Source organism: Procambarus clarkii, chromosome 30 (genome assembly GCF_040958095.1).
Source record: "Procambarus clarkii isolate CNS0578487 chromosome 30, FALCON_Pclarkii_2.0, whole genome shotgun sequence".
NCBI classification, from domain to species: domain Eukaryota; kingdom Metazoa; phylum Arthropoda; class Malacostraca; order Decapoda; family Cambaridae; genus Procambarus; species Procambarus clarkii.
The window spans coordinates 6,600,412-6,626,375 of NC_091179.1; the positions used below are offsets into that span (position 1 = coordinate 6,600,412).

Sequence of the window (25,964 nt, forward strand, 5' to 3'; positions counted from 1 at the left end):
GCACTGGGTCATGACCCAGGCACCAGGTCATGACCCAGGTACCGGGTCATGATTCAGGCACCGGGTCATGACCCAGGCACCAGGTCATGATTCAGGCACCGGGTCATGACCCAGGCACCGGACCAAGACCCAGGCACCTGGTCATGTCCCAGGCACCGAGTCATGACCCAAGCACCGGTCATGACCCAGGCACCGGGCAAACCCGGGCTCCCAATACATAAACCGCACAATTATATATGATCAGCTGCACTTGGGGACCACCGCATACCCCCGTTGTAATAAGCTAATAATTAAATTATTCAAATACATTTCATCAGTACTAAATTGCAATGAACGATCACGATCGTGACCATTTCCTGCTCGGAATGTTGCTAATAATTGTAGTATCCCTGAAATATTTATTGACATTCGTGACTGATTCCAACTCTGAGTAGACGAAAACTGCGATGCAATTTGCAGTTTTTCAACTGGCAGGAAACAGCTTAGTTGTGGTTGTTATGGTGTGTTGAGGGGTCTAATGGTGTGTTGTACTGCTTTATGATGTGTCGTAGTGTGTTATACTCTTTTGTGGTGCTTAATGGTGTCTTGTGGGGCCTTTTAGTGTGTTGTTGTGTTTTATGGTGTGTTGTGTAAATTATATAGTGTTAATTTCACTGAGTGGAGTTTATCAACGAGGAAGGATCATCATTTCCGGTGGATCACTTGTCTGTCAACACGATCAAACAGGATAAGACTGGTTACGGAAGGCTGTTTGACGCATTCTATCTGAACTGCTTGACAGCTAAGATTTTGTTTTTAGTTATAACCTTGTAGTGAGCTTACTAACTCTATAACTTGATTAAATAATGCAATTTATTATTGAAATTATTTCAACATTATATGTAATAGGTAATTCCAGTATTATTGGTTTTACCCCCAAAAGAGTGTGTAGGGGAAATAATCCAGGTAATATTTAGAAGTTTTTACAGTTCACTTCTCTAATATTTTTTATATCTGTTATTTACATTATTATTATATCAGATTATATGTTGGAGAGTTTTCCCCACTTGTTGTGGTGTCTTATAGTGTTTTGGGGTCTTATGGTATGTTGCGGTGTCTTATGGTGTTTTGAGGGGTCCTATGGTGTGTTTATGATGTGTTATTGGGGACTTTTGGAATATTGTGGTGTTTTATGGTGTGTTGTGAGGTTTTATGCTGTGTTTTGGGGTCTTATGTTGTGCTGTTGGGTCATATGATGTGTTGTGGGATTTTAGACTGATCTGGTATTTTATGGAGTGTTGATTTGTCTTACGGTGTGGTGTGGTGTTTTATGGTGTGTTGTGGGTTTTATGCTGTATTGAGGTATGTTGTGGGGCCTTATAGTGTGTTGTCGTATTTTATGGTGTGCTTTGGGAGTGTTACGGTGTGTTGTGGTGTCTTATGGTGTGTTCTCGTGCTATATAGTGTGTTGTGGTGTCTTATGGTATGTTGTGGTATTATATGGAGTGTCGAGGGGTCTTATGCGGTGTTGTGTTGTGTTGAGGGGCCCTTATGCTGTGTTATCTTGCTTTATAGTGTGTAGTCGGGTCTTATGGTGTGTTGTTGTGTTTTATGCTGTGTTGTCATGGTTTATAGATGGGGTGTGGGGTCGTATGGTGTGTTGTTGTTGTGTTTTATGGTGTGTTGTGGGGATCTTATTCTGTTGTTGTGTTTTATTATGTACTTTGGTGTCTTATGCTGTGTTGTGGTATGTTGTGAGGCCATATGGTGTGTTGTCGTATTTTATGGTGTGCTGTGGGAGTCTTATGGTGTGTTGTGGTGTCTTATAGTGTGTTGTAGGATCTTATGGTGTGTTTTGGTGCTTTGTAGTGTATTTTGGGTTCTCATGGTGTGTTGTAGTATTATATGGTGTGTCGAGGGGTCTTATGCTGTGTTGTGTGGTGGTGTCTTATGCTTTGTTGTGTGGTGGTGTCTCATGCTGTGTTGTCGTGCTTTACAGTGTGTTGTGGGGGTCTTATTGTGTGTTGTTGTTGTGTTTTATTGTTTGTTGTTTGGTCTTTAGGTGTGTGTTGTGGAGTCTTATGGTTTGTTGTAGGATCTTATGATGTTATGTAGTGTCCTGTGGTGTGATTTGGTGGTTATATTGTGTTTTAGAGTTTTATGCTGTGTTTTGTGTTTTATGGTGTGATGTGTGGTCGTACATTGTGTTGTGGTGCTTTATGGTGTGCCATGGTTTCTTATGGTGTGTTGCTGTGTTCTACGAAGTGTTGTGGGGTTTTATAGTGTGTTGTTGAGTTTTATGGTATATTGTGGGATCATATGCTGCGTTGTGTTGTGTTGTGTGGTGTTTCATGTAGTGTTGTGGGTTTTTTTATGGCGTGTTGTGGTGTTTTATGAAGGGTTGTGGGGTCTTAGGTTGTGTTGTCATGTTTTATGGAGTGTTGTGGATTCTTATGCTGTGTTGTCGTGCTTTATAGTGTGTTCTTACCCGCCAAACACACACCGAAACTACGACGTTGGTACAACGTTCGAACAAGTTTTAACACCTCCTAACCTGTTATAACAACCAATATAGCAAGTTGTATCAACGTTCTAATACGTCATAAACACGTTCAGCCAAGATGTAACAACTTTATTACAAGTTGTAACAAGCAGAAAATAGAGACAGTTTAGGTTTGTGTTTCCAGGGTAGGTCGTATGGTGTGTTGTTGTGTTTTATAGTGTGTTGTGGGATCTTATTCTGTGTTGTGATTTATTTTGAGTTATGGGGTCTTATGCTGTGTTGTGGTATGTTGTGGGTCTTTATGGTGTGTTGTCGTGCTATGTAGTGTGATATTTGGTCTAATGGTGTGTAATTGTCTTTTATTATATGTTGTGGGGATCTTATGCTGTGTGTTGGTGTTTTATGGTGTGTTGTGGAGCCTTATGGTGTGTTGTGGCTTTTTATGGTGTGTTGTTGGGTCTTATGCTGTGCTGTCGTGCTTTATAGTGTGTTGCTGGGTCGTAGGATGTGTTGTTGTGTTTTATGGTGTGATGTGGTGTCTTACACTGTGTTGTAATATGTTGTGGGGCCTTATGATGTATTGTAGTATTTTATGGTGTGCCGTGGGAGTCTTACGGTCTGTTGTGGTGTCTTATGGTGTGTTGTGGTCCTTTGTGGTGTATTGTGGGGTCTTATGGTGTGTTGTGGTGTTACCTGGTGTGTCGAGGGGTCTTATGCTGTGTTGTGGTTTGTTGTGGGGCCTTATGCTGTGTTGTCGTGCTTTTTAGTGTGTTGTGAGGTCTTATGGTGTGTTGTTTTGTTTATGGTGTGTTTTTGGATCTTATGCTGTGTTGTGGTGCTTTGTGGTGTATTGTGGGGTCTAATGGTATGTTGTGGTATTTTATGGTGTGTCGAGGGGTCTTTTGCTGCGTTGTGGAGTTTTATGTAGTGTTGTGGGGTCTTATAGTGTATTGTTTTTTTATACTGTGTTGTGGGGGTCTTATGCTGTGTTGTGGGGCCTTATAGTGTGCTACGGGGATCTTAGGGTGTGTTGTGGTGTCTTATAGTGTTGTGGTGTTTAATGATACGTTGTGTCTTATGCTGTGTTATGTTTTTTATGGTGTGTTGTGAAGACTAATGGCGTGTTGTGGTGTTTTATGGTGTGTTGTTGGAGCTTATGGAGTGCTGTGGTGTTTTATTGTGTGTTGTGGGGTCTTATGGTGTGTTGTGAGGTCCTTAGGTATGTTACGGGGGTCTTAGGGGTTTGTTCAGGGGTCATATGGTGTGTTGTTTAGTTTTATGGTGTGCTGTGGGGTGTTATTTTGTGTTGCGATGTCTTATAGTGTGTTGTGATTGATTGTGTCTCTTTTGTTGGGTGTTGTAGTGTTTTATGGTGTGTTGTTGGGTCTTATGGTGTTTTGTCGTGTCTTATGCTTTGTTTTGGAGTTTTGTGGTTAGTTGTGAGGTCTTATGGTGTATTTTGGTGTTTTATGGTATGTTGTTGGGGTCTTAGGTGTGTTGTGGAGTTTTATGGTGTGTTATGGAGTATTATGCTGTGTTTGTGGTGTGGTGTGGCGCCTTATGGTGTGTTATAGTGTTTTATTGTCTTCTGTGGAAGTTTGATGATGTGTTGTGGTTCCTTATGGTGTGTTGTGGGATCTTATGGCGTGTTGTGGTGCTTTGAGAGTGTGTTGTGTGCGTTGTTGTGAGTAGTGTGGACTTTTGGAGAGTTGTGCAGTCTTATGGTGAATTGTAGTGTCTTATAGTGTGGTGTGGGGGTCTTGTGCTGTGTTGTTGTGTCTTATTGTGTGATGTTGGGCATCATGTGTGTTGTGGTGTCTTATGGTTTGTTGTGGGGTCTTATGGTGTATTCTAGGGTATTATTGTGTGTTGTGGTGTCTTATAGTGAGTTGTGGAGCCCCTCATAGTTATTTGTGGGGTCTTATGCTGTATTGTGCGTTGTGGAGCGTTATGGTGTGCTGCAGTATTTTTATTGTGTGCTGTGAGGTCTTAAGGTGTATTGTGGTGTCTTATTGTGTGTTGTGAGATCTTATTGTGTGGTATGGCTTTATATGTTGTGTTGTGGGGTCTTATACACTGTTGTGGTGCTTTGTGGTGTGTTTTGGGATTTTAGGTGTGTTATGGTGTTTATTGTGGGTAGAGGGGTTTTGTTGTTTTCATGTAGGCCCCTCCTAACCACTCCACATACCTCGGTTACCTCGGTGTGTTATGCATGCTCCTGTGTCAGGTTAGGTCTGCGCTGGTGGGTTTTGACGGGTTCCTTCGGCATGGATGGCTATCTCCCTTGACAGGTCGTGGGTGCCGGGTTGTAAACCAGCTCGGATGAAGTGATCCTTGATGGACTTACCTAGCCTCCACGCAATTATTGGTGGATTTTGCGGGAAATTCTCCCAAGAGGGGTGGTCACTGTATGTCTCCCTCATCCAGGTCCATTCGTCTGAGAGTTTCTGTTTTAGTTTCCCAACAAAACCAGGAAAGAGCAGAGTAGGGAGGATCCATCTCCTATCCTCCAACCGTGGGGCCAGGGGTCTGAGAAGTTGTTCTGTGTTTTTTTTTGCGTATTTTCTCTTGGGCGTGGTTCAGCGTTTCCTCAGGGTAACCTCTGTCTTGAGGTTATCTTGAGATGATTTCGGGGCTTTAGTGTCCCTGCGGCCCGGTCCTCGACCAGGCCTCCACCCCCAGGAAGCAGCCCATGACAGCTGACTAACACCCAGGTACCTATTTACTGCTAGGTAAAAGGGGCACAGGGTGAAAGAAACTCTGCCCATTGTTTCTCGCCAGCGCCCGGGATCGAACCCGGGACCACAGGATCACAGTCCAGCGTGCTGTCCTCTCGGCCGACCGGCTCCCTCAATGCCTAAACTATGCCTAAACTATAAACTAAACCCTTCTATGCCTAAACATCTGCCACAGGTCGTCTAGCTGGGGGTAGAGGGTTTCGTCCTTGCTGTTTATTCTTTTAAGGCGTAATCCTAGGGAGAAGGGTAATGATTTCTTTAGGGCTAGGGGATGGCATGAGTCGAACTTCAGGTATGTGTGAAGGTTCGTAGGTTTGTAATACGCCTTCGTGTTCAGGTGTCGGGTTGTTTCATCCATGTACAACGTGGTGTCCAGGAAATTTATTGTGGTGTCGTCGTATTCTAGGATAAATTTGATATTTCCGTGGACTGTAGTCACCCAAGCAAAGAAACCCTCTAGACGTTGGAGGCCGCTTACCATGACTCCAAAGATATCGTCTGTAGTACACTGCAGGGGCGTCTTCTCTGTGGGATCCCTCCCTTTCAAAAACTACATGCATATAGATGTCAGCAATAGCTACGCTACTGGACGCTCCAAATGTCAATTTGTTGAACTTTGCTTTCAATTCGGCTGTAGTGTCCTTCGTTACCCTTTGGAATTTAGTTTGGTCAGAGAGTATGAAGTTCATTTTCGCCAGATATTCGTCTTTAGGAGGTTTCCTCCTAAAGACGAATAGGTTTCCACACTGCAGTCTACACTAAGGAAACAAACATAGGAATGTGCCTCAATGTCAAGAGTGACTGCCCAGACAGGTACAAGAGGAATGTTGTTAACGCTTATGTCGACCTTGCTCTCAGCCACAGCTCAGGATGGAAGCAAGTCGATGAAGAACTCTGTAGGGTAAGGCAGGTCCTAGTCAACAACGGCTTCTCCAATGATTTCGTTGAAGACATCATAAGAAGGAAGGTGAAACGCCATGCAACCTCTGAAGAGACAACTAACACAACACCTGTGTTAGTTGTCTCTTCAGAGGTTGCATGGCGTTTCACCTTCCTTCTTATGATGTCTTCAACGAAGACATCATAATGTACCCCCTATTAGACTATTTTACAGGAACTTCTTTTCCACAGCTCATAAAACGGAGGAAAGGTTCCTGAAAGATATTGTTAATAGAAACGTTATCCCTACAGACAAAAATCAGAAGATACAATTGAAGATTTACTATAAAACCAAGAAAGCTGCCAACCTACTCATGAGAAACTCTCCAGACACAAAGCAGAACGCTTTGAAAGAGACCAATTTCGTCTATGCCTTCAAATGCCCTCTTGGGGACTGTAAGCCTCAAAGAACTCAGTATATAGGCAAGACAACAACATCTCTTTCCAGGCGATTAACGATGCATAAGCAACAGGGCTCCATTAAGGAACATATAATCTCTTCCCACAAACAGACCATCACCAGAGAAGTCTTAACAAAAAACACAGAAATCATTGATAGATACAGCGATAGCAGGCAGCTTGATATCTGCGAGGCACTACACATTAAGAAGTCAACACCAGCAATCAACAGCCAATTAATGCACAACTATATTCTACCCACTTCAAGATTCCGCACCAATATAGAAGCATCAAGAAATATGGGCCAATAGGCCCTTTGCATTTACTTCCATTCTTCCCCTTTAACTTACCCAATATTATACCCATTGTTTCGTGTTCTGTCTTGTGTTGAAAGTTTGTTTTCACCTCATCTAAAACTGTTGTAACATATCACCTCACCCAAATGCAGGTATATAAAATGAAAAGCCATTTGAATTATAGCATAGTAAGAAATATGTTTTAGTGTTTGCAGGTTATAGTTGTGTGTGTGTGTAAACTAGTCTTTGAAAATGTAATTTTCAAAGACTTTTGAAATTATATTGTGACGGTAAAGTGTTGGAGTGTTGATGTTCGGCAGTCTTCAATGGCAGGGGGCAATGCCTTGTCACATTTACAGAAAAAAAAAGAAACCCTGCTTGCCTGTTTGTCTGTGGTAAGGTAATGGGAAGACACACAAAATATAAACAATGAAATTTTAATTACTCTAGAAAACAAGATATGAACAAAGACAATCCCTTGGCTTACGTAAAATTCAAAACAAGTCAACAAACAAAACAACATGAATAATTAATGGCTGCAAAATTTACTCTAAAATAAAATGAAGTGCAGAATAATAGTAATATTAATCAGATGCTGAATATACTGGCTTAAGCTGCCACCTCCCTTAGTACACGGTAGCCAGAGCTTTGTCTACCAGAGAGAGATGTCAACTCCAAAGAGCACAGAGATATTCTGAAGAGTACGGCGTATGCTGGCCCAGACGTCGACTCAGGTAGTGGGCATAAGTGCAGGTGCGGCGACACACCAGCCAATCAGGAACAGGCAGGCGGAGAATGGGTAGTTTGCTCGTTGACGGCAGGCGGGAGCCGGTGTGTCTGGTGGTGCAAGGTACGCTTTGCTTCCTGGGCAAAACGTTTGGCGATACTGGTGGACGTATCTTCAATATAGTATCTTGTACTAGAATGACGTGAATTATGTAGGGAAGAGCAGGCTCAATCTCTCTTGAAAGAGATTATCGTCACAATATATTTATATATAAATATATAAATATATATATATATATATATATATATATATATATATATATATATATATATATATATATATATATATATATATATATATATGTCGTACCTAGTAGCCAGAACTCACTTTTTGCCCTACTATTCAAGGCCCGATTTGCCTAATAAGCCAAGTTTTCCTGAATTAATATATTTACTATAATTTTTTTCTTATGAAATGATAAAGCAACCCTTTTCTCTATGTATGAGGTCAATTTTTTTTTATTGGAGTTAAAATTAACGTAGATATATGACCGAACCTAACCAACCCTACCTAACCTAACCTAACCTATATTTATAGGTAAGGTTAGGTTAGGTAGCCAAAAAAAGCTAGGTTAGGTTAGGTTAGGTAGGTTAGGTAGACGAAAAAACATTAATTCATGAAAACTTGGCTTATTAGGCAAATCGGGCCTTGAATAGTAGGCTGAGAAGTGCGTTCTGGCTATTAGGTACGACATATATATATATATATATATATATATATATGTCGTACCTAGTAGCCAGAACGCACTTCTCAGCCTACTATGCAAGGCCCGATTTGCCTAATAAGCCAAGTTTTCATGAATTAATTGTTTTTCGACTACCTAACCTACCTAACCTAACCTAACCTAACTTTTTCGGCTACCTTACCTAACCTAACCTATAAAGATAGGTTAGGTTAGGTAGGGTTTGTTAGGTTAAAGATAAAGGTTAGGTTAGGTTAGGTAGGGTTTGTTAGGTTCGGTTATATATCTATGTTAATTTTAACTCCAATAAAAAAAAATTGACTTCATACTTAATGAAATGGGTAGCTTTATCATTTCATAAGAAAAAAATAGAGAAAATATATTAATTCAGGAAAACTTGGCTTATTAGGCAAATCGGGCCTTGCATAGTAGGCTGAGAAGTGCGTTCTGGCTACTAGGTACGATATATATATATATATATATATATATATATATATATATATATATATATATATATATATACTGATATATATATATATATATATATACTGATATATATATATATATATATATATATATATATATATATATATATATATATATATATATATATATATATATATATATATATATATATATATATATATATATCAGTATATCAGTTATGGCAGCAGTCTTTCTTGTATACGTATTATGTTGAATATGACCGAAAGGGTAAGCTTAATGATTCTAACATGAATCATATCAATATTTCTAATTTTTTTCACTGTCAAGTGATGTTGAAAAATTAACTCTTTAGAGTTCATTTTCACACATTATATTTTCGTCTGATTCCTTGGAATGCGTGTTGCAAGGTCACTTCTTAAATTCTCAAACACTAATTTTCCATGTTTTTATTGTTGTTGTTTAAACAACAGTTCCGAGTTGCACGGGCTATAGTGAGCCCGTAGATAATTTACCTGGCACAAGAGAGGGGCTTTAACTTGTTGTGTGATTTATCATGCTTTTGCATAGGCTTATATTTTCTTTGGTTGGAGTGGTACAGAACAAGTGGATGAAACAAGTGAATAAATGGCACAACTTTGGGAGTATTAATAGGATATTAAATGTATGAGCATGGACAGCTTATGTTGTTGTGACTGCTTTTGTTCGTATGCCAGGGTCTTTGGATCTTGTCTCTGTGTTGACTCTGGGTTTTGAAGTATGTAGAATGTAATTATGTATTCACCTAGTTGTGTTTGAGGGGGTTGAGCTTTGCTCTTTCGGCCCGCCTCAGGTTAACATGTGTTAATAGGTTATTGATTGCTGGCCTTCATTTTTTTGATGTGCAGTGCCTCGCTGATGTTGAGTCTTCTGTTAATGTTATACCTGTCAATTATTTCACTGGTGCTTGTTAAGATGTCTCTGGTGATTGTCTGGTTATGTGTGGAGATTATATGCTCTTTGATGGAGCCCTGTTGCTTGTGCATTGTTAATAGCGAAGAGAACGGCGTTGTGGTCTTGCCTATATACTGAAATCTTTGGGGCTGACAATCCCCAAGTGGGCATGTGAAGGCATAGACGACGTTGGTCTCTCTTAAAGCGTTCAGTTTCTGTTCTTCATAAGTAAGTTAGTGGACTAGAAATAGTATAAATAGACTTCACACTGATGAGAGATCTACTTTTGTCACACACATAAGTAGATGTGTAATGTCACACACACACACTCACGTCATACACCTCACACTGATGTCATCATACATCTCACACCGATGTCATCATACTTATGAAACCGATGTCATCATACTTCTCAAACCGATATTATCATACATCTCACCCCGATGTCATCGTATTTCTCACATAAATATCATCATACTTCTCACAACGATGTCATCGTGCATCTCTCCCCAATGTCATTATACATCTCATACCGATGTCATCATACATCTCACACTGATATCATCATACATCTCACATCGATGTCATTATATATCTCACGACATTGTCATCATGCATCTCACAGTGATGTCATCTTCAATCTTACACCTGATGCCATCATACTTCTCACTCCCAGGTCATCATACTTATTACACCGATGGCATCATACTTCTCACTCCCAGGTCATCATACTTATTACACCGATGGCATCATACTTCTCACTCCCAGGTCATCATACTTATTACACCGATGGCATCATACTTCTCACTCCCAGGTCATCATACTTATTACACCGATGGCATCATACTTCTCACTCCCAGGTCATCATACTTATTACACCGATGGCATCATACTTCTCACTCCCAGGTCATCATACTTATTACACCGATGGCATCATACTTCTCACTCCCAGGTCATCATACTTATTACACCGATGGCATCATACTTCTCACATCAATGTCATCATACTTCTCACAGCGATGTCATTGTATCTCTCAAACCAATATCATCATATATCTCACACCGATGTATTCACACATCTTACACGGATGTCATCATACTTATCGCACCGATGTCATCATACTTATCGCACCGATGTCATCATACTTATCGCACCGATGTCATCATACTTATCGCACCCATGTCATCATCATCTCACATTAATGTCATCAAATATTTCACACTGATGTAATCATATATCTCTCAGAGATGTCATCATGCTTTTCACACCAAATGTCATCATGCTTTTCACACCAAATGTCATCATACTTATTACACAGATGTCATCATGCTTATTACTCAGATGTCATCATACTTATTACACCGATGTCATCATAAATGTACCACTGATGTCATCACACTTGTCACACAGATGTCATCGTATTTCTCACATAAATTTCATCATACATCTCTCACCGATGACATCTAGCATCTCACACTGATGTCATCATACATTTCACACCGACTACATCATACTTATCGCTCCATGTCATCATGCTTCTCACATCGATGTCATCATACTTCTCACACCGATGTCATCATACTTATCGCACCGATGTCATCATACATCTCACAATAATGTCATCAAATATTTCACACCGATGTCATCATACATATATGATGTCATCATCATATGATGACATCACTGATGTCATCATATATCTCACACTGATGTCATCATACTTCTCTTACCGATGTCATCATACTTTTCACACCGATGTCATCATACTTATTACACAGATGTCATCATACTTATTACACCGATATCATCATAAATGTACCGCTGATGCCATCACACTTTTCACACAGGTGCCATCGTACATCTCACACAGATGTCATCATACTTCTCTTACTGATGTCATCATTCTTTTCACATCGATGTCATCATACTTCTCACACTGATGTCATCATACATCTCATTCAGATGTCATCATACATCTCAAACCGATGTCATCATACACCTCACACTGATGTCATCACACATCTCACTGAGAATGTCATCACACATCTCACTGAGATGTCATCATACATCTCACTCAGAAGTTATCATACATCTCACTCACATGTCATCATACATCTCAAACTGATGTCATCATACATCTGGAGCACGGACCGGGCCGTGGCCTGAGAGAGGGGAGTCGACCCGGGTCTGTTTGTGTACCATTAGGCGCTCGGACACCAACCAGTGCGGACACGTGAGTCCAGCTCTCTCCTCACTCCTGACAGGTGAGTCCCTCACACTCCAGACACCAGACAGGTGAGTCCCTCAGATTCCAGACACCAGACAGGTGAGTCTCCCAGACTCCAGACACCAGACAGGTGAGTCAGGCAGAGTCCAGACTCATCTTGGACAAGCAGAAGTTCCAGGGAGAAATCCAATTACCGGGCAGTCAATAATAATGTCCAAGACAGCCATCAAATGTTTGTATTCAAACTGATGATTCATTTAACACTTTTCTTTTAATTTTCAGTCAATGTTTCATGCTTGCATGTGACACTTTCTGCCAAGTGAACTTTCTGGTGTATGTAACCTCAAGTCCACTTGCCCCCCCCTGACCAGTCCCTCTTAACTCACATTACTCCACAACACTAACTTTTTCTTACTTACTTTACAACAAATTTCAGTCGAACAACTTTTTTCTTAAACTCTTATTTATATTGTCTCAATATTCAATGGCTCTGAAGAGTTGAGAGCTCAACTCTTCACAACTTTCAGCTGCAAACAATACAGAACTTACAGCAAGTACGTATGTTATGTACAAATTATGGACTGTTGTTCCCCCAAAATATTCGTTTTGTAGTCTTTGAATTGTAAAGGGCTTAATAAAGTGACTGAGTCCCCACACACTTAACCAAACATAATCAACCTAATCAAACCTACTCTAACCGGTCTGCGGCCTCTGTACAATTTATTGCACAAAAAAAATCATAATAGCAACTGTCAATATTGCGAACTTCCTTTTTTGTATGACAGAATGTATTTGTTGGTGAAATGACTTTACGGTGCTGCTCTTATACCATCGGCCACCTCGCTCTCTGCCACACCTATTGGGACAATACTCTGGAAAATTAGTCGAAGTATCAGCTCACCTGGACTCATAGATAATCTTGAGTAATCTGGGCTCCAGCTCACCTGGACTCATAGATAATCTTGAGTAATCTGGGCTCCAGCTCACCTGGCCTCATAGATAAACTTGAGTAATTTTGGCTCCAGTTCACCTGGCCTCATAGATAAGCTACTGTGGTTACCTTGAGGTGATTCCGGGCTTAGCGACCCCGCGACCCGGTCATCGACTAGGTCTCCTCGTTGCTGGACTGGTCAACCAGGCTGTTGGACGCCGCTGCTCGTAGCCTGACGTATGAGTCACAGCCTGGTTGATCAGGTATCCTTTGGAGGTGTTTGTCACGTTATCTCTTGAACACTGTGAGGGGTCGGCCAGTTATGCCCCTTATGTGAAGTGGAAGCGTGTTGAACAACCTCAGGCCTCTGATGTTGATAGAGTTCTCCCTCAAAGTACCTGTTGCACCTTTATTTTTCAATGGGGGTATTCTGCACATCCTGCCATGCCTTCTGGTCTCATGTGATGTTATTTCTGTGTGTACTGTGGAGAAAGACCCGACAGACCACTGGAACATTATCTAACACAGTGCACAGTTACAAACCCATTAAGATTTCAACTTAGATTCAATAGAACCGAAGAAGTTGTAAAACACATGGCAAAATCTTACTGAAGCGACCATACGAGTCATAAATACTCGTACTCCGCCCAAGTAGGCCAAGGGCCAGCCAGAGGCTTAGGGCCCGCGCAGAAATATCCCTGCAAAAAAAAAAAGAAAATTCTGTGCGCAGTTTTGGTACCAGCCCCTCTACTATTTTCCACGTGTAAATTATTATGTATCTTTCCCGCCTGCGCTCAAGAGAATACAGATTTAGACTCTTTAGTCGGTCCCAATAGTTTAGATGCTTTACTGAGTGATTTCTAGCAGTAAAGGATCTCTGCACGCTCTCCAGGTCAGCAATTTCTCCAGCTTTGAAAGGGGCTGTCATTGTGCAGCAGTATTCCACTCAAGAGAGCACTAACATCTTGAAAAGTATCATCATCATCGGTATAGCATCTCTAGTGTGAAAGGTTCTTGTTATCCAACTTGTCATTTTGCTTGCAGTTGTGACGGCTACTTTATTGTGTTCTTTAAAGGTAAGGTCTTCCGACATGAGTACACCCAAATCCTTTACATTGCCTTTTCGTTCTATGTTGTGATTTGACTGCGTTTTGTACGTGGTTTCCGTTTTTATATTTTCTTTTCTCCGTAGCACATGAGCTGGAGTTTATCTTCGTTAAACACCATATTATTTTCTGTAGCCCATAAAAGGACCTGATTTAAATCTGATTGGAGGTTTTGCCGTGTCCTCTATGTTATCTACTCTCATAAAAATCCTAGTGTCATCTGCAAAGGATGATCTATCTTGAGGTTATCTTGAGATGATTTCGGGGCTATAGTGTCCCCGCGGCCCGGTCCTCGACCAGGCCTCCACCCCCAGGAAGCATCCCGTGACAGCTGACTAACACCCAGGTACCTATTTTACTGCTAGGTAAGAGGGGCTTAGGATGAAAGAAACTCTGCCCATTGTTTCTCGCCGGCGCCTGGGATCGAACCCAGGACCACAGGATCACAAGTCCAGCGTGCTGTCCGCTCGGCCGACCGGCTCCCAAATGATACAGTACTATAGGTTGTGTCCTTGTCTATATACGATATGAGGATGAGAAAAAGTATTGGAGCAAGCAGTCCCTGGGGGACTGAGCTCTTCACGGTTGATGGACCAGATTTGATTTTGTTGACTATTACACATTGGGTTCTATTAGTCAGGAAATTGTAGATCCGTCTGCCTATTTTTCCTGTAATTCCTTTTGAACGCATTTTATATGCAGTAACACCATGGTCACATTTGTCGAAGGCTTTTGTAAAATCTGTGCAAATTAAATCAGTGTTTTGTTTGTCTTCCATGGCATTTAGTGCCATGTCAAAGTGGCATAGTGGCAACTGTGATAGGCAAGAGCGCCCTGTTCTGAAACCATATTGTCCGGGGTTATGGAGATGCTGTGATTCCGTGTATTTTGTGGTCTTACTTCTTAGCACTCTCTCAAAGATTTTTATGATGTGTGATGTTAGTGCTATTCGTCTGTAATTTTTTGCGTCTCTGCCTTATTTCCTCATTTATCGAGTGGTGCTATCTCTGCTGTTTATATTATATCAGGGATAACGCCAGTATCAAGGCTCTGTCTCCAAAGAATGTGAAGGGCCTGCGATAGTGTTTTTTACAGTTCTTGATGAATATAGAGTTCCAAGAATCAGGGCCTGGTGTAGAGTGTATAGGCATACTGTCTATAGCTTCTTCAAAATCCAGTGGGGATAGGGTGACATCTGATATATGATTTGATGTTGGTATCATATCCATGAAAAAAATCATCTAGGTTATCAATCTTCAGTGTGTTTTGTGGTTCGCTGAAAACAGAGTCGTACTGATTCCTCAGTGTATTTCGCTCATTTCTTTATTGTCATCTTTGAAAGTTCCATCTCCTTTCAGAGGGGCCCGATACTAGATGTGGTTTTTTATCTAGATTTTGCATAGGAGAAGAAATATTTCGGATTTCTCTCTATTTCACTGATGGCCTTTTGCTCTCTTTGCCTCTCCTGGGTTTTATATGATTCCTGTAGTTTTAGTTCAATTGTTTCTATTTCTCTACCTAACCTTCTTCGCCGTTCTTGAGATAAGGTGCGACTCTCAAGTTGTTCCATGATTCGTTTTCTTCGACTATAGAGGGAACGACGTTCCCGTTCCAATCTGCATCTCTTCCGCTTTTTCCTTAGGGGTATACGGTTTGAACATATTTCTAGTGTTACTGAGCTTATTATTTCCAGGTATTGATTCGGGTTTGCATTTTCTAGCTGTTCTTCCCTGCTTATTTCTGTGAAGTCTTGGTGTATTTGTTTCCAGTTTATCTGTTTATTATTAAAGTTGAATTTGCTGAAATCTCCTCTACTGGGAATCGGGACTAGTTTTGAAGGTCTATTCCCCATGCTTGTCAGAACTTCAATTAAGTTGTGATCTGAGTAACAGGTATTTATAATCATTATGTTCCTGATCAATTCATCATTATTAGTGAAAATGAGGTGTTCTCCTTCCTAGTTGATTCTACTATTTGCTGGTTTAAGGCAAATCTGTCGCACATCCGTAGCAGGTCATTTGCATGTAACTGTTCATTTAGGCTACTTACCGGAATTCTCTCTGATTCAACTGTATCAGATATGGTCTTCCATTTCAGGTGCCGTAGGTTGAAGTCCCCAAGCAGGATGATGTTTGGGGCTGGATTTGTGAGTTTTCCAAGCAGTGTTCTATTTTCATTAGTTGGTCTTTAAACTGCTGGTGATTTGCCTCCGGTGACTTATATACAAGGACAATTCCTACATTTAATATCTCTATTTTGGTTATCAGCACTTCCACCATATCATTTGAGGTGTTTAACAGCTCAGTACAGATGAGTGTGTCCTTGACGTACAGTCTGACCCCACCCTGTTTCCTTTCACATCTGAAAAGATTATATTCCGAAATCCATATTTCACCATCATGGTAGTCCTTGGTGTGAGTTTCCGTTAGGGCTGCAAACACTGCATTTACCTGATGTAAGAGGCCATTTATGAGGTGCACTTTGTTACATTTGCGTGTTTTTATACCCTGAATGTTGGCAAATATAAATGATGTTATGTTTGTGGAAGTGCTGGATGCTTTACTTGGTGTTAATATCTGGGGCTCTGGTAAGGAGGCTACTGTGTTTGCGTCCTCTCTGGCATTTGACCGAGTTGATGGTAGAGTCTGGACATTTTTAGCCATTCTTCTCCTCCTCCTCTTGCTAAAAAATCATCCTTATAAATAGTGTTGTGGCTGCTTTCATCGAGGTGGTTTGTCGGTCTTATTCGCTTGGTACCTTTTATATGAAAAGCTGGTCATTCTGTGTTGAAACATTCATTCTTATTTTAAGAGTTTTTGCACAGTTCTGGGTGAAAGAGATCACAACTTTTGGTACATTTACCTGTACTAAGAAGGGTCCTGCACTTTCCGGGATGATCATATTTACATTGCCTATTTGTTCTCCCCGATATCCCATGCTTACAGATACCCCATTTATAATATCGGCAGAGTTTGGGTCCTTAATTTGTTTGTTTCAAAAACCCTGGCGCCCGGTTTAGGCGCCGATACCGCGCCCGACCCCAACGTCACGTCCGGCGTCATAGCATCCGGCCCCGGCGCCAACGTTGTATCTGGCCCCGGCACCAACGTCGTATCCGTCCCCGATGTCAACGTCGCATCCGGCCCCCGGCTCCAACGTCGCATCCGGCCCTGGTGCAAACGTCACATCCGGCCCCTACGCCAACGTCGCATCCGGCCCCCATGCCATCGTCGCATCCGGCCCCAACGGCAACATCTCATCCGGCATAGACTTGAGTAATCTTGGCTCCAGATCACGTGGTCTTATAGATAAGCTTGAATAATCTTGGCTACAGCCCAACTGTAGCCAAGTTACCTGTTCTGCCCCTAAACTTAACCGACACGTGCCCTTTCTTCCCGCTGGTCGAATGCACAATGTATCTCCTTGGACTAGTTCGTCTTGGACTACCTGGAGTTTTCTTCACAACACCATGTGAGACGGATCTCTCCTCCGGTTTATACTTTGAAAACGGTTTCGAGTAGCTCTTTGAAACTTATCTTGTAGAGGGTCTCTGGGTTAGAATGTGTTCTTCAGCCATGGTGGCTACAACACCCAAAGTCTATACTCACTGTTCTTCCAAGTACGTTTTCAGATCACCTGATAAACACGCCTTGAAATCTTCTAACAAGACAAGTTGTTCCAGCTGTTCCTTAGTCTCCACCTTCCAAGACATTCATAAAACAACTGCTCCTTAATGCAAGTGAACTCCGTAAAAGTGTGCTTTGTTGTTTTCTTAAGATTACGAAACTTCTGTCTAAATGTTTCAGGCGTCAACTGGTAAGCCATCATCAACACCTTCTTGACAGCATCATAGCCATTAGAGTCAATTTATGAAAGTGAAGAGTATGCGGCTTGGGCTTCCCAGTCAGCACTGATTGAATCATATTAGCCCAATTGTCCCTTAGCGAGTCGATTAAGACAGCTACTTTCTCGAAAGCAGCAAATACATGTTTAAATACAGTAAAAACAAATTCAATAATTAAAGTCCCCAAGTGTGTGAAATGGAAGATTGTCGGCGATTTTAAATACTAAAACATACAGTCCAATTTATAATAATAATTAATAAATAATTAAAATATTACGGGGCCACTGAATAATAATGAAATTTAATGAAATAATCGCTGGTAGATTTTCACACATAAAATTTATGGTCCTCAAGGAACTGGACGAATCATTAATATTTTACTGGTTCTCAGACCAGACACATATTAATGGTTCTTCAAATTGTGATCTTCATGATCTAATTAAGAATCAGTTAAATTAATCAATACTTAATTAATAAATAGCCAGTCAGAACAGACGGATAAAATTATCCAGGTTAACTAATTAATTCTCAACCTCAGTGCACACAGTAGTTTTACTGAAAATTTTGCTATTATTGCTACAAACTATATTTCAGGTAATTAAGGAGCTAAATACATAATATCAATAAATGTAGTACATACCATACATACACACCACTAAAATTATCACTTCATTTTCGTGGATTTGATCCACAGAAATATGTGGTGTTTTATTTCACAAAAGATCACTAATAAATTAATAAATTCTAATCAAACACCTGAAGTTGATGAAAGGTTACAACACTTAATTTATGAATATATTTCTCTAAATAAAAGAATCATTTAACATATAAAATATATTTCACTTAGTCCATTTGCACATTATATTATAGTACCTAGTTGCCCACCTGTATTAGGGCAGGATTATTACTACAGACTAGTGGTAATCTAAATAGCCAACAACCTAGTCCCATTAATTATTTTGCCAACCTGTCTTAAGGTAGAATTTATCATTATTGACTTGTGTTGAACTAAACAATGAACAATCTAGTCTTATTTAATTAATGTGCAGACCCTTATTATAGGGAAGGACTAATAACAACAGGAGTTGTGTTGTATCCATAGTTATACTACACATATATATTATATTTTTGTATATATCTTTACTATAATTATCACACCTTTGAGTAGTAATCAGTGTTTACTATACCATCCAATAGCGATTAAGATAGGCTAACCTGAGGATTATTCCTTAGTAACACTTAGTTTTTTGAGTGAAAAGTTTCACTCAAAAAATAAAGGTAGGATTATAGCCTAGTGAAAGAAAATTAATCACCCTGGGCTACTATTATTAAATTACTCAGGATTTATGTGCAAATATCCCAGGTATTTCCACTTTGAAATCATGGGACCAACAAAGCCTAACCAAGCAGCCCACGTGGCTGATCCAGGAACAAAATTAAAATGCACCCTAACTGGACTTAAGAGTCATTTAACTCGACAAATCAATAAATGCCATGATCTGTCACATCAATCTCCAGTTGATTATATACAACTGGAAATCTACTTTCAAGTAGCAACAAGTAAATTTGACCAAGTCAAACACCAGATAGAAAACTATCTAGCTGAACTTGCCAACACCATCTTAATTATGATGACCAGACCACACTCTAGAATGTGAAGGGACGACGAGGTTTCGGTCCGTCCTGGACCATTCTGAAGTCGATTGTGATGAGGAAGTAGAGACAGGCAATAAATAGGCACGAGAGATGTGGAGCAAAGTAAGGTGTAGTAGAGGGGCTAGTAGTAGGAACTGCAGAGGGCCTATTGGCCCATACGAGGCAGTTCCTATTAACCACCGAAAGAGAAGGAGAAAATAATGAGAAGAGGAAAACGAGGGAACGTAGGAGAAGACAATGAACAGAAAAAACTGAGAAAAGAGAAAGAAAGGTAAATGGAAAGGGTAAGCTTATGTAAGGTCACGTTTGTTAGAAAGATTAGAGCATTTGAGTATATACTGTGAAAGGGAAGAGTCCACAGCAACAAAGCCAGGACTCAAGTTCATGTTGGGTACATTGTGTATTAGAGCCGATTCAACAAGACGGCGTCTGTGTAGAGTAGAAGCAGGAAAGATTATTTCGGAGGAAGACCAACCAATGGGATGATTAGAATCCCTAACATGGCAGAAGAGAGCATTGTTAGTGTCTGCAGACTTAACACTTCTCTTGTGTTCTTTAAGTCTGTCATTCAGTGTACGGCCAGTTTCGCCAAAGTATTGGAGAGGACAAGACGAACAGGAAATAGAGTAGACACCAGCAACATTAGAAGCAGGAGGAGCAGTGTGAACTGCTCCTCCTGCTCCATCACCATCTTAATTAATTTGGACGTTCCGCGGGAGCTCGCGGCCCAGGAAACAATTTTAGGTTGCCACAACTTATCTGGAAAGTGTTGGGAAGTATTGGCAACGTTTGTTTTCACGCATTAGATGCGTAATTTTGTGTAGATGTAAATAAGTTTCTAAAACGTATTGCACGAAACGTTGGCTAAACAAAATTTGAAACCTTGTGGCAACCCTAAATGTTTCATAAACGTAGTTTTTTATTGTTGTTATTTATATAACTGTAGAAATATAAAAGTATATTTCTACATTTAGTAAAATGAAACAGGGTCATAATAAAGGTTAATTCATCATTTTTACTCATATTCTTAGGAAGAGGTCGAGGAGGAAGAATTCCAGGTAAGAGGATGAGGTCGAGGAGGAAGGAGGAGGAGATCGAGGAGGAAGGAGGAGGAGGAGGTCGAGGCAGAGGAGGAAGGAGGAGGAGGAGGTCGAGGCATTGGATGAAGGTGGATGAGGTAGAAGAGGAAGTTAAAGAGGACGATGAGGAGGAGGGCGAGGAGGAGTAGGGCGAGGAAGAATGAGGGCGAGGAGGAATGAGGGCGAGGAGGAAGGAGGAGGAGGGCGAGGAGGAAGAAGGAGGAGGAGGGCGAGGAGGAAGGAAGAGGGCGAGGAGGAAGGAAAAGGGCGAAGAGGTAGGAGGAGGAGGTCGAGGAGAAAGGAGGAGTAGGGCGAGGAGGAAGGAGGAGGAGGGCGAGGAGGAAGGAAAATGGCGAAGAGGGAGGAGAAGGAGGAAGGAGGAGGAGGGCGAGGAGGCAGGAGTAGGGCGAGGAGGAAGGAGGAGGGCAAGGAGGATGGAGGAGGAGGGCGAGGAGAAAGGAGGAGGAGGAAGGAGGAGGAGAGCGAGGAGGAAGGAGGAAGAATTCCAGGAATGAGGATGAGTTCAAGGAGAAAGGAGGAGGGCGAGAAGGAAGGAATAGGATGTCGAGGAGGAAGGAGGAACAGGGCGAGGAAGGAGGAGGAGAGCGAGGAGGAAGAAAGTGGAGGAAGGAGGAGGAGGGCGAAGAGGAAGGAGGAGAGTGAGGAGGAGGAGGGCGAGAAAGAAGGAATAGGAGGTCGAGGAGGAAGGAGGAGAGCGAGGAGGAAGAAGGAAGAATTCCAGGTAAGAGGATGAGGTCGAGGAGAAAAGAGGAGGTTGAGGAGGAAGGAGGAGGAGGGCGTGGAGGAAGGAGGAGTAGGGCGAGGAGGAAGGAGGAGGGCGAGGAGGGAGCAGGAGGGCGAGGAGGAAGGAGCAGGAAGGAGGAGGGCGAGGAGGAAGGATGAGGAGGGCGAGGAGGGAGGAGGAGGGCGAGGAGGAAGGAGGATGAAAAAGAGGAAGGAGTAGGTCTAAGAGGAAGGAGGAAGAAGGGGGAGAGGAAAGGAGGAGGGGGAAAGGAGCAGGACGTCTGGGGGGGAATTAGATAATGGAGGAGAAGAGGAGGGGGAAGAATAGCAGGGGTAGGAGTAGTACAGGTAAGAGGGGGAGGGGGAAGAGGAGGAGGAGTAAGAGAAGGGGGATGAGAAGGAAGGGGAAGAGGAGGGGGGGAGAGGGTAGGGGGAAGAGAAGGGGGGATGAGGAGGAAGGGGAAGAGCAGGGGAAGGGGTAAGAGAAGAAAGGGGAAGAGCAGGGGGAGGGGTAAGAGAAGGAAGGGGCTGAGCAGGGAGAGGGGTAAGTGAAGGAAGGGGAAGAGCAGGGGGAGGGGTAAGAGAAGGAAGGGGAAGAGCAGGGGGAGGGGTAAGAGAAGGAAGGGGCTGAGCAGGGGGAGGGGTAAGAGAAGGAAGGGGAAGAGCAGGGGGAGGGGTAAGAGAAGGAAGGGGGTGAGCAGGGGGAGGGGTAAGAGAAGGAAGGGGAAGAGCAGGGGGAGGGGTAAGAGAAGGAAGGGGAAGAGCAGGGGGAGGGGTAAGAGAAGGAAGGGTCTGAGCAGGGGGAGGGGTAAGAGAAGGAAGGGGCTGAGCAGGGGGAGGGGTAAGAGAAGGAAGGGGAAGAGCAGGGGGAGGGGTAAGAGAAGGAAGGGGCTGAGCAGGGGGAGGGGTAAGAGAAGGAAGGGGAAGAGCAGGGGGAGGGGTAAGAGAAGGAAGGGGAAGAGCAGGGGGAGGGGTAAGAGAAGGAAGGGGCTGAGCAGGGGGAGGGGGTGATGGTCACTACGCGCAGGTATAAACACTGGCCCACCCGGGTGATGGTCATTACGTGCAGGTATAAACACTGGCCCACCCGGGTGATGGTCACTACGCGCAGGTATAAACACTGGCCCACCCGGGTGATGGTCAGCTGGGTACTAGCTGACCGTCGCCTGGTGGGACCCACATGACAACCGTCGTTGCCTCACCAACCTGCATGTTCACTTAATAATATTAATTTAATTCATTAGTAAAATCAGAGATAAATTAATGTAAAACATTATTATCTGATTCTTTATTTTTCTTGCTGTATTTTATGAAGATGAACACACCATAGTCATCTACCAAGACATGCCTGTTTAATCAAGCGCCCTAACACGTCATGGCAACTCTTTAGGCCTATAGTGTACATGCCCCAGCCGTCACACAGATCCTGTTACACTCCCTCCCCACCTTGCTCTCTTCCCCCTCCTCCTTCTCATTCCCTTTCTCTTACCCCTCCTCTTTCCCTTCCTTCAGATCCCCCCTTCTCTTACCCCCTCCCCACTCCTCATCCCCCTTCCCTTACCCCTCCCCCTCCTCCTCCCCTTTCTCTTACCCCTACCCCATTCTCTTTCCCCCTCTCCTCTTCCCATTCCTTCTCATTTTCATCCTCATTCTCTTCCCCATCCTCCCCTCCTCCTCATCCACCCTTCTCTTATCCCTCCCCTCTTTTTACCCCCTTTCTTTTACCCCTCCCTCACCTCTTTCCCTTCTCCTACCCCTCCTCCCCGTCTGTTACCCCTCCTTTTTGCCCTCCTCCCCATCCCCCCCTTTTCTTACCCCTCCCCCTCCTTACTGCCCCATTCTCTTACTTCTTCCCCCTACCCTCACCCCCTTCCCTTCCTTCTCATCCCCCTTCCCTCACTCCTCCTCTTCGCCCTCCCCCGTTTACCTCTACTACTTCTACCCCTGCTATTCTCCTCCGTCACTTAGTTCCCCCCTCCCCGAGGTCATCCTCCTTCCTCCTAGACCTACTCCTTCCTCCTCTACCTCATCCTCCTTCCTCCTAGCCCTCCCCCTTCTCCTTCCTCCTCGTTCTGTTCCATACTCCTCGCCCTCTTCCTCCTTGCCCTCCTCATTCCACCTCTCCTTCCTCCTCGCCCACCTCCTCCTCCACCTTCCTCCTCGCTCTCCTCCTCCTCTTTCCTCCTCGCCCTCCTATTCCTCCTTCCTCCTCGCTCTTCTTCTTCTCCATCCTCCTCCTTCCTCCTCACCATCCCCCTTCCTCCTCGCCCTCCTCCTCTTTCCTCTCTGCCCTCCTCCTCCTAATTCCTCCTTCCTCCTAGCCCTCCTCCTCCTTTCTCCTTGCCCTCCTCCTCCTCGCCCTCCTCCTTGCTCTCCTCCAATATATAAGACAACAAAACGTTTTCAGATTCTTTCACACCACTTTTCAGCAACATTTATAATTTATATCAATTATTTTAGGGAATAATACATAAATTATATATTTAAACATGATATTAGTGTTTAGTGGAATGCATAAGGAGTCAAATTGTGTTAAATAGAACGATTTTTAGAAAATTTGGAAAACTACTTTTTTCTGATCATAGATTAACTAAATGTATTTTGAAGGTTTCATTCAGCCATTAAATATCATTCACAATTTATTAATGAATTTTCCAAAAAACACCATATATTTCATATTTAAACATGTAAAAACTGTTTGTAATACATTAGGAACAAAATAGTCGTAGAAAAACAATTTATTATTAAACCTATGTGTTTGGATTTTTGGATTAAAAGTTTCTCAAAGGCTCAAGGTTTTTTAATTTTGTATCAATTTGTTCGCAATAGAATGCTCTACCGAACTGAAGGGGGCGTTATCATTGTTTGGCCGAAAAAATTCGGCCAAACACGAAAAATTTATAAAAATACTACAACGTTCTGGCAACACCGTGGTGCAAACCGTTTAATGTTATGATAATAAATAACGTAATTAGAGCAAATTTTCCAGCCGCAATTGCCCGAAATCTGGTCCTCGCGGCTCGGGTGCGCCGTAGGGTGATGCGTCATACGTTGTAAGCGTCTAGTATTTCGCAATAGAGTGGAGAATATCTTGTTATGCATATACAAATTATAAACACACTCGCTGGCAACTGTCTTCTGTGAGAGGGAGGAGCTATAATCCGATTACTGGCTTAGTCACCCTCTCAGTGTCTGTGCCGGCGGTCGCATGCCTGACGCGCTCGCACAGATCGTATTTTCTTGCATATACTGCACAATGGATATAGTATCGGACAAGAAGAAAGCTCTAAAGGCAAGAGCTCTACGCGTTAGCCAAGTAAAGAAGGAGCGTAAAGCCACACTGAGGCAAAACAAGAGTTCCCTTGAGTGAAGAGAGAGGGCAGCCTCCCGCCCCCACAACACACTACCTCGCCTCACACCCAGGCACCCACACCTCCTGTGGCACCTGCCACACCTCTGTGGCACCTGCCACACCTCCTGCTGCACCTGCCACACCACCTGCGGCACCTGCCACACCACCTGCGGCACCTGCCACTCAAGATCTTAGACCTGTAACTCAAGACGTTCTCCCTCTTGATGTTGCAAGATGTTGCATATTTCAGACCAATTATATTAGGTTAGTATGTATTATGTTTTATATCTTGATACTATATCATAAATAATTGTAAATATAAAGCTGCTGTCTTTTTATTTATTTTTTTTTATTTTTTTTTTAATAATTTTTTTTTTTTTTTATCAGGCGATCTTCATGGAACTTACACACCTTACTGAAGGAATGCCAATCTACAAGGGTGGTAATTTTGATTGAAATTGGTAGTTCATCAACCTCAGCCAAAGGTGGCTGAACTTTGACCTTCATTTTTTACAGGTAACTAATTTGCAACTATATGGTTGAATAACTTTTTTATTTATTATTCAATTTACATGGAACTTGCACATTATACGTAGAGTCTGTGCCTCTAAAAACCCAAGTTATATATTTCCCCTAAGATCATTTATTGATTTTATATATATTTATAAACATCATTTTGTTGCATAATTTTTTGGGTGAACTTTGAAAATTTGTATTATTGCACTAAATAGGTTTGGGATAATAATGCCACTAGACAACCTTTATTATATAGTATTGTGATAGCTGAGTATCATAGAAATAATATCAGTTGATATTTGTATTTGTTATATCAACTTTAAAACATGTAAAAAAATGGTTAAAAAAAGTTTTTTTTTTTTCTCCCTCTCTATTTAGGCTGCGATGCTGAAACTTGGACCACTTGCAGCCCTCTTCACGTGTAACACGTCAATAAATTTTCATTGCACTAGAACAACTTTTATGAACCCTAACTAACGCTCCCTGAAAGCAAATAAACTCAAAAAGTCCAGCATACCACTCGCAGCAAACAGAAAAAGTTACCCAGGAGCGCACTAGAGCGATAAAATGTGTTCTGTCCTTTCACTTTGGTCACCTCAATTTTCGTCCTAGGTCTTTCATTTTGGTATCATTGTGTTCGCAATAAAATTCTCCACGCGATTAAATGCATGTGAAGTTCGAAAACCCGGCGTACCACCCGCACAAAGCAGACAAAGTGAGAGAGAGTTTCCCGGGAGCGCTAAAGAGCAATGAAATGTGTACACTCTTTTCACTTTGGGCACCTCAATTCTCGTTTTAGGTCTTTCAT

At 42.2% G+C, this 25,964-nt stretch overlaps 1 long non-coding RNA gene across 1 annotated transcript; it reads left to right on the forward strand.

Annotated features, from left to right (window-relative positions):
• The first annotated feature begins 24,462 nt into the window (after nt 1–24,462).
• On the forward strand, nt 24,463–25,607 carry LOC138369849 (uncharacterized). The gene is made up of 3 exons (XR_011229991.1): nt 24,463–24,904; nt 25,028–25,156; nt 25,535–25,607. It is a non-coding gene; the product is annotated as an uncharacterized lncRNA (long non-coding RNA).
• Nucleotides 25,608–25,964: the final 357 nt, after the last annotated feature.